Genomic DNA, 9953 nt, shown 5'->3' on the forward strand with positions numbered 1-9953 from the left:
GTACTCGTGGGTGACGTCTGGGGTCGGTAGCTGGACCTCCGTCCATTCGGCGAAAAAATCCACAAGAGCCTGAGACTTAATAGCGGTGTGGGGATATACCTGATGTCGTGGCTCATTAGCTCGAGTGCCCATTTGGAGATTCGTCCTGCGGTGTCGCGGTTGCGGGCGATGTCTCCCAGCGGGTATGAAGTGACGACCGAGACTTCATGGTCGGTGAAGTAGTGCAGGAGCTTCTGGGTCGCCATTAGTACGACGTACAGAAGTTTTTGCACCTAGAGGTACCGAACCTTGGTGTCGGTGAGTACCTCCCCAACGAAGTACATGGGTCGCTAGACCTTAAGGTGGTGTCTCGGCTCCTCCATTTCGACGACTTGGGCGACGCTCACCACGTGGTTGCTTGCCGTGACGTAGAGGAGGAGGGGTTCTCCCCATTCAGGAGCAACGAGGATTGGGGCTGATGTCAGCGACGCTTTGAGGCTCTCCAAAGCCTGTTGTGTTTCCCCAGTCTAGATGAATGCGTCTGTTTTCTTGAGAAGCTTGTAGAGAGGCATCCCCCGCTCGCCTAGCCGGGAGATGAACTGGCTCAGGGTGGCTAAATAGCCGGTGAGCCTTTGTACGCCCTTGATGTTGCGTATAGGGCCCATATTGGAGATGGCCGTGATCTTTTTGGGGTTGGCCTCGATGCCGCATTTGGACATGATGTATCCAAGCAGCTTCCCCTTTGGAACCCCGAAAACATATTTTTTAGGATTCAGTTTGATGTTGAACCTTCGGAGGTTCGCGAACGTTGCGGCCAAGTTTGCGATCAAATCGTAAGCTAGAGCCGTTTTGACCACTGTGTCATCAACATAGATGGCGATTGTTGGTTTTGGCCACTCGATTTGGTCAGGCTGGTCAAGCAGGTCGATTTGGTCGGCGAAGCATTGCTGCATGCACCATTGATAGGTGGCGCCAGCGTTCTTCAGACCGAACGACATGGTTACATAGTAGTACGAACCATATGGGGTGATGAACAAAGTCGCGAGTTGGTCGGCTTCTTTCATCGTGATCTAGTGGTAGCCTGAGTAGACATCCAGAAAGGAAAAGATTTCACATCCTGAGGTGGAGTTGACTATCTGGTCTATGCGTGGTAAAGGAAAATGATCCTTCGGACATGCCTTATTGAGGTCAGTATAATCAACACATATTCTCCATTTCTCGGTCTTCTTTTTAACAAAAACAGGGTTGGCAAGCCAGTCGGAGTGGTATACCTCCTTGATGAATCCAGCCACTAGGAGTTTGGTGATCTCCTCGCCTATGGCCCTACGCCTCTCGTCGTCAAAGCAACATAGGCGCTGCTTGGTGGGCTTCGAGCCTGGGATGAGGTGTAGTGCATGCTCGGCAACCTCTCAAGGTATGCCTGGCATATCAGAAGGTTTCCATGTGAAGACACCGTGATTGGTGCATAGGAAGTCAATGGGCTCGCATTCCTATTTGGCCAAGAGCTAGGTCCCGATCCGCACCGTCTTGGTTGGGTCGATGGGGTTGATCCCCACCGCCTTAGTCTTCTCAATTGGGAGGAAGACAGTCGAGGAGGATGGCTTGTTGCAATCTGGGACTGCTGGAGTCGATGATTCTCCGAGTTGAGGGAGCTCGGTAGAGTTGATGACTGCAGTGGCGAGCTCGAAATGCTCGCAGTCGCATGTGTAGGCGTGCGAAAAGGTGCTACCCATAGTGATGATGCTGTTTGGCCCCGTCATCTTTAGCTTGAGGTAGATATAGTTGGAGATCGCCATGAACTTGGCATAGCATGGCCACTCCAGGATGACGTGGTAGGACCTAGGGAAGTCCACCACCTCGAAGGTGAGGACCTCCGAGCGGAAGTTGGCTCGGCCACCAAACATGACGGGTAGGTTGATCTGCCCGAGCAGGTATGCCTGCATCCCTGGGATCATGCTGTGGAAGGGAGAGCTCACTGGACGGAGCTTCGACCGAGGGATACGCATGGCATCGAGGGTGTCGACGTAGAGAATGTTGAGGCCGCTGCCTCCGTCCATTAGCACCTTGGTGAGGCGCTTCTTGCGGACAATGGGGTTGACAATGAGCTGCTAGCGGCTCGGTCTAGCAACGTGGGAGGGATGGTCCCTCTGATCAAAAGTGATCAGAGATTCTAACTAGCTAAGGAAGGAGAGGACGGCCATTTCGGCGATGCATGCCTCTCTATAGCGCACTTTGTGCTGGCACTTGGAGTAGATGGCATTAGATCCCCCAAAGATCATGAGGGACTCCTTAGGATCGAGAAAGCCATCCCCATCCTTGCCCGTTGCGCCTCCTTTCTTGGGCGCTGCCTCCTTGCCCTTTCCTACTTTTGGCCCGCTAGCTTGTCGCAGAAAGTGCTTGAGGAGTTCATAGTCCTTGTAGAGGTGCTTGATAGGAAAGGGGTGGTTGGTGTATGGGCTCTCCATGAGCTTGTTGAAGTGGTCAGGCAAGCCCTGCTGGGGCTGCTTGCCCGCACGATCGGCCACGGTGACCAAAGCAGAGTTGGTCGATCGGTGCCGATCCTTCTTATTCTTCTTGCCCCTCTGCGTGGAGGGGCCCTTATCTTGGTCCTCATGCTTGGCCTTGCCCTTGTCTCGGCCTTCGCTGAAGACCACTTCGACCACCTCCTCGCCAGAGGCGTGATTCATGGCGATGTCGAGTAGGTCGGAGGTTTTACGGGGCTTCAGACAGCTGAGCTTATGGATCAAGGACTCATAAGTTGTCCTAGAAAGGAACGCGCTAATGACGCCCGCGTGGATGACATCAGGAAGGGAGTTGCACCGTTTGGAGAACCTAAGGATGTAATCTCGTAGAGACTCGTTGGGCTCCTGCTAGCAGCTCTTGAGGTCCTACGAATTCCTAGGATGGACGTACGTCCCCTAGAAGTTCTAGATGAAGATCCTCTTGAGATCCGCCTAGTCGCGGATGCTGTTAGGTAGGAAAAATTCAAGCCACGCTCGAACATGATCCCCTACGTAGATGGGGAGGTACTAAATGATGAAGTGGTCATCATCCACTCCCCCGGCTTGGCAGGTGAGCCAAAAGTCTTCAAGCCATATACTGAGATTTGTTTCCCCGGTATACTTGGCGATGTTGGTGGGTGGCCAGAAGCGTGGTGGGAACGGCGCTCTCTAGATGCGACGGCCAAAGGCCTGGGGTCTCGGGACATCTGGGCTAGGACTTTGGTCATCCAGTCGGTGATCACGCCTGGGTTGCGTGTCTCCGCTCCCCTCAATGGTTTGACCTAGGCCCACGCCACCTGCTCTCACCCCCCTCGATGGACGTCATCATCATGCCGGGCTTGACGCTGATTGTTGATGATGCTACGAGCGTCGTGGTTCGGCCCAAGCCGTTCGCGCATAGGGGGTCGGTGTGGAGCAGGCACCGAGTTAGGTCGTGGTGCGGCTGCAGCCTCCTGTGCCGTGCTCGATGGCTGTAGCGGAGCGGATGGAGCGACTAGACTGGTGCACCACCATTCCCCTGGTGGGGAAAGAGGCCACGAGTCGGTGTGTGGCGCGGAGCTCTCTGCCTGTTGAACGGCGGTGGTCACTACTAGTGCACGGAGGTTGCGGTGGATCGCCTGTTCCTAGGGGTCGATAGGCTCAGGAAGGACGCGCCAAAGCATCGCTGCAGCGGCGATGTTCTAGGCAGCTCGAGCGAACTATGGGGGATCATTTCCCCCGTCCATGATGTTGCATTGGATGACCTGACGGGCGTGCCCTTGGGCATCGCTCGCTGGGTTACGCGCGCGTGGCATAGCGTGCTGCACTAAGCACGCTGGCGCAGGCGGCGGCTAGTTTTGCCGCCTTTGTTGTAGCTCCTCGCCGTGCTCCTGCGCACATGCGAGGGCTTTCGCGTGAGGGTCCGGAGGGGTATGAGTCTATAGGGACTCCGCTACCACCGACGGCTATCCCGAGGCGTCCGCCATAGCGCACTCCCGGGACAGCCGGTGGCTAGGTGCCACGTCACCGATGCTGGAGCCATCGCTCTCAACCTCGTCATCCACGAGGTCGTGGAAAGAGGTGGGAGCGTAGCTCGCCATCCCCACGAATTTGGATGTGAGAGGGGGTGGCGTTAGCATCTTTCGGAGCCCCCATGAGTACACATCCGCGGGGGATGCAAGGCCGTAGGGGAACTGGTCGTATGGCGGTTGCGGTGGGGACAACGGGGTCCCTCCGGATAATCGATAGAAAATAGTAAATAGCGAGTAAAGAACAAAACATATGTTACTCACAGTGGGGTTTGAGCCTAGCGTTGGCTCGGAGCGAAGCGCAGGTGCCTCGTCGTTGAGGTCGCCGGGTGGTCCAGAGCCGACGGAGGCCGCTCCTCTTCCGATGGGCGCCGAGATAAGTGCCTCCTTGCGAAGGCGATGCATGCCAAGCCGATCGACGATGAAGTCCAGGCTTCTGAAGAGTAAGGACTAGGACGGCTTGAAGGTGGGAGGAACCCACATCCCAACAGGTGGGAGCATGGGAAACTTCAGCGAGCCAAAGCGAATCGTATCGCTCGAGCCCGCCATGTCGGAGATGGTGGAAAGGTGGGCCATCTGATGACCAAAAGCGTGAACACACGGTGTCCTCCCCACGGACGGCGCCAACTGTCGGTGCGAAAAGTGACCAAAAAGTAAATATTTGTAGTTTTGTCGTGCGTTGTGATTGGATGTGGCCTAGCACTCAATGACATAGGGTTTATACTGGTTCAGGCAACATGCCCTACGTCCAGTTTGAGTCGATCGATGACTTTATTCCTAAGCCCAGGTGCTCGAAGTTTGCTGTGGGGTTACAAACAGGCGAGAGAGGGATAGGTCCCAAGTCTCTAATGGAAAGGTCGTATGGACGTTGAGAGCTCGGTTGCTGCTCAACTGTGTGCTCGAGGTTCGAACCTAGTGGTTCTGTTGTCGTGTGTTGAATCGATCGTGTGTGTGTTGATCGTCCTCCATTGGGAGGGAGCGTATTCCCTTTTATAGATGAAGGGGACGCCCTTACAAGTGAGAGAGAGAGAGTGTACATGTATATTACTAAGTCTTGTTGCCCATGCCGTTGGGTACAAGACGGTTGTAGGCGCCCACAATACTATTTATGTCAGACGCATGTGGGAGGTTTTACCGCATTCACTAGATATGAAAAATGCCAACGCCCACAACACCGTTGATGCCCTGATGCATGTGGGAGGGTTTACCTTGTTCGCCTAGTATGGGAATTGATGGCGCCCACAACACTATAGGGCAAACGTCGGCGCCCACAACACTGTTTGGGTTCTGACATGCCTGAAAGGTTGCAGGGCACCCTTCTGACATGCCATGTCGGTACTGTCCTGCAGATGTGCAGGGTACGGTCCTTGGTATTGCGGTTGACTTGAGCGCCCTGCCTTACTTGCTCTGCCCGTTTCCTGGGTCGTTACCGAGTAGGCGTTCCCGGTTGGTTATTCTCAGTCGGCTCTGACTGCGCCGGTCGAAGAAAAGCTACGAGCAGAGGTTTGGTGTATCCCTGGTCGTAGAAGTGGGTCAGAGTCGGAAGCGGGCGTTGGCCAGGCGTTCCGGTCGGAGGAGCGGGTCGGAGTCGGAAGCGAGCATTGGCCGGGCCTTCCGGTCAGAGGAGCGGGTCGGAGTCCAAAGCGGACGTCCTCCCCTCCTTGGCCAGACCATCCGGTCGGAGCCGCGGGTCGGAGTCGGAAGGGAGGGTCGCCACCTCCTTGGACAGGCCTTCCTGTTAAAGACATGGGCCGGAGTCGGAAGCGAGGGTCGCCCTCTCCCTGGCCAGGCCTTTCCGTCGGATACTGGATCGCTCTTTCGGCCTGTCGTTTAGGTATATGGACCGACCCAGGAGTTGTGCGTCGTTCGCAACGTCGTTTGCTAGGTCGAGCTTTTGCTGGGAAGCATGCCCATTAGGTACCTCGGGTTTATGAACCCGACATCTTCCATTCTAGATTTCTCGCTAGCCAAAGATAGGTAGCGAAAATGGCTCTCTAAACTATGCACAAGATATAGAAATGCTGTTAAAAAGTAGAAAGATATAGAAAACGATCTTTATGCAGATAACTCTCTAAATAATAATTTAGAGAGTAAAATTTGAAAATACTCTTGAAAATGCTGCCACAGGAGATGGAACTCTCATGGTTAGAGCACGGCACTACCACGGCACTACCCCTTCGTGCTTCGGTCCATGTCGGACCTAGAATCCTAGGCATGTCACATCGATCATGCTGCACCGGCGCGACGAGATTTTCTCTAGGCTCAAGAGTGACCCATTGGCCTCGTTCGCTTGTCTTAAAATCCGACTTGTTCGGCTTCTTTTTTTTCACCCGGAACAGTGTTTTTCTCTCACAACAAATCAGCCGAAATAGTATTTTAGCTTCTTTTTTCAGACAAACGAACGGGCCCACCAATCTGTCTCTATGCCATACCAATCTAAGATCGGTTCTTAAAATATTTTTGTTTGTTTTCTTCAACCATTGATAACATAGAACGATATATATCTTTGGAAATATAAGAAGACATCGAATTGGGGAACACATGTTTTTGGAAATACAAGAAGACACCTTGCGCAAAAAAAAAAGGGAAATACAAGAAGACACGGAAGGTAAAAGACTTCGTTTGTAAAATCATGACGAACTGTAACATCGGCCTATTACAAAGTGAAATGGATTTTTTCTAAAAAAAAAGTGAAATGGATCTATCACGATACCTTGGTTGTCGTGAAAAACACTAGATAGCAATGGTTGCTCACCCTTCCTGAATGGGCGTGGTTAGCGCCCGAACGACGGCACCTGCTGCTCCATTTCACACGCGTCTGCGCGTACGCGGGAACCTCCATGTCTCCTGTCCGTACGCTCGCGCCCCCTCTGCTTCTCGTGCCCGCATGCATGGGGGGTCACACACCTCTGCCTCCGTCCCCTCCGCTTCCCGCGCCTAGCGCATGCACGACGCCCCAGCAACTCTCGTTTCACACGCTCGGGACCACCTATGCCCCTGCCTTCATTCCCCCTTCGCTTCCCACGTGCATGCGCGGTGCCCTGGCAGGCAGCAGGTGAGCTCATTGTGATATGTGCAACACCAGATATACTTTTGTAACATTTAGATGAAACAATTGCAACGTACGTCCGAACCAGCTGAAACACCTGAAAACACGTGCGTAGCCATTGCAAAACATATGCAACATCAGATAAAACACTTGCAACATATGTATGAAACAGCTGAAACACTTAAAATATACTCGTGTAACATGCATGTAAATGCAACATCGAAATCTATTTTTGCAGCATCCTAGATGAAACACTTATGAAACACCTAAAATACCTGAAAATATATGCTTGCAACATGCGTATATTGTCATTACAACATATGCAACATCTCATATATACTTTTGAAACATCCAGATTAAACAATTGAAACATAAGCCTGAAACGTCTGAAACACTTGAAACATAGCGTCACCGGTGGTCACGGCCTACTTGGTGGGGAACTGCGGTAGCAACATGCTCAGGTCTGGTGGACGTCGGCCCAGCGTACAGCTAAGCTGCAGGACATCGACCTGTCGCTCCTCCTACGATCCTCCCGCGCCTGTTCGTGGCTCAGGCTCGCACCCGTCGGTGCAGCAGCTGCATCGTCCAGTGCCATCGGCTCATGGGGATGGGGCGTGGCGCCCAACGATGGGGGTGTGGCACTGTGGGGGGAAGGCACGGCGCAGCGGGGACGAGGCGCGACGGGTGGAGTGGGGAGGGCAGATGCATCGTGACGCGCGACACCGATACGAGTGTGAGTGGAGAAAATTTCAGATATGAAAGAGTCATAGAGGTGAGCATGCCTTTTTTTGTTTTTTGGGTGGATGGGTGAGCACGCCTATTGAGGTCTGTCGGCTGCGCAGGCCGAGGGAGACCGGGTCCAACGGGAGGAACACCCGTGGTACAATGTGCAAGCATTTGTGTTCCTAAATAGAAGAGGCAGATCAATGAACGAGACTGCATAAAGTTTGCTAGGTTAGGCGGTTAGCCTTCTCTTCTAAATGTTTAAGAGTTCAAAATCCAATGGATCGAAATGAACATTTTGGCCCCGTTCGCTGGTCTGAATCTTGGCTGAAACTGGCTGAAAAACACTGTTCCGGCTGAATTGTTGTGAGAGAAAAATATTGTTCCGGCTGAATTATTGTGAGAGAAAAATACTGTTCTGACTAAAAAAGAAACCGAATAAACCAAATATTGGGTAAGCCGAACAGGACCTTTAAGATGCATTGGTGCTCCGAACCAAAATATATATTTCTACTTTATAAAACATGGTAATTATTCCAGCAATACTAATATGACCGTTAAATACATGGTACTGTGGTTGGAGGGGAAAAAATTAGGCGACCTCAACTCGATAGTTGACAGACCAAATGATTTTATCCAAATACTAGCACCCAATAACTCAGTTTTGTATTACTTTGACTTTTGTATGTAGGTGCATATTTTTTTTATAATATATAAAACGCCGACTAAATTCCTCAGTCACATTTCTTTTTTTAAAAAATGCGACCTCGATCCAAGCGGAGCCCACATCCGTCGAATAATCTCAGCTCCAGTTCCATACCGTGAGCCCCAGTACAGTACAGTACAGTACAGTAGCATCTGCTTCGGCTCACCGCCTCCGTCCGCACCAAAGCCTGCCGCGGTGCCGCCGCCGTGCGGTTTCCGTCGATCTGCTGATGGAGAGCGACCATGGAAGATATTGGGGGCTAACCTCGGCCGTGGAGCGCCGCGGCAGCCGGCATCTGCCCCCGGCTTCCACCCGGCGATCGCATCTGCGCTAGCTTCAGGAGGTGAGTGCCTCTGCCAGCTCGAGTGCTCGGAAGTCGAAACTATTGGCATGGGCGTGCGATTACTGACTACTCCTACAATGGTTTGAATAGCAATTTTTGCAGCATAGCGGAGTGGAGGGCCTATCGCGGGTAGTGAATCCTATAGCGGAAACTAAATGCAGTCATATGTTTTTTCCCCTCAAAAAACATGTTGTCATATACTGAAAACTTGTGAAATATCGTTTATATAAAAAATTGTGAAATATCAAAAAAAAAGTCGTAGTTTCCTACATTATGGAAACTACTAAGTAACTCCATAAACCTATTTCCCATTTCAATAGGAGTTACTGTGTTTGCAAATTGCAAAACCACAAATAGTAACAACATGTACATGGATCCACAAAACATACTTACTCCCACTATCCTAAAATACAAGGGATTTTCAATTGTTCTAAGTCAAACCATTTTAAGTTTGATCAAGTTTATAACATGCACCATGTCTGAGAGTCAATTTATGGAAATACAATTCATATTGTATCTAATGAACCTCATTTAGTATCATAAATGGTACTATTCTTTTGTACAAACTTTGGATGTTTTGACAAAGAACAGCCGGAAATCCTTGTATTTTAGGACGGATGAAGTATAATACACTCATAGTTGTCCATAACAAGCCATTGACACTTAAAATAACAATAGCTCATAATGTAATATATTGATGCCATCTTATTCAAACGCAGTTGAGTTAATTGTTTGACATTACACCCTTTGATTATTGGCAAATTTCATCTTGCTTTAGTACAGTGACTATATAAAATGCTATGCACCATGTCATGTTATGTAGACCAAAGGAAGAACACATACAAAATTACCAAACTCAGTCCATGACCAAGATACAAATCTGCACTATATCTAGTGGCGGAGCTGGTGAAAATCCACACTTAGGGTCACTATCTACATGCCTAAACAATCTATAATGGGCCTACATAAATAGTTCACGTAAGCAATGGATAAAACACATGATTTAGAAGATATCTCAAGTCCATGTGTATTTGTACAAAAAAACATGATAAAAATAAGATGTGGTACAAAAACCCAATTATAAAAACATGATAAAAACCTAATTATGGAGGGTTATTTGGTTCATCTCTGCCTATTATATCAT

This window comes from Miscanthus floridulus, chromosome 3, assembly GCF_019320115.1.
Source record: "Miscanthus floridulus cultivar M001 chromosome 3, ASM1932011v1, whole genome shotgun sequence".
NCBI classification, from domain to species: Eukaryota; Viridiplantae; Streptophyta; class Magnoliopsida; order Poales; family Poaceae; genus Miscanthus; species Miscanthus floridulus.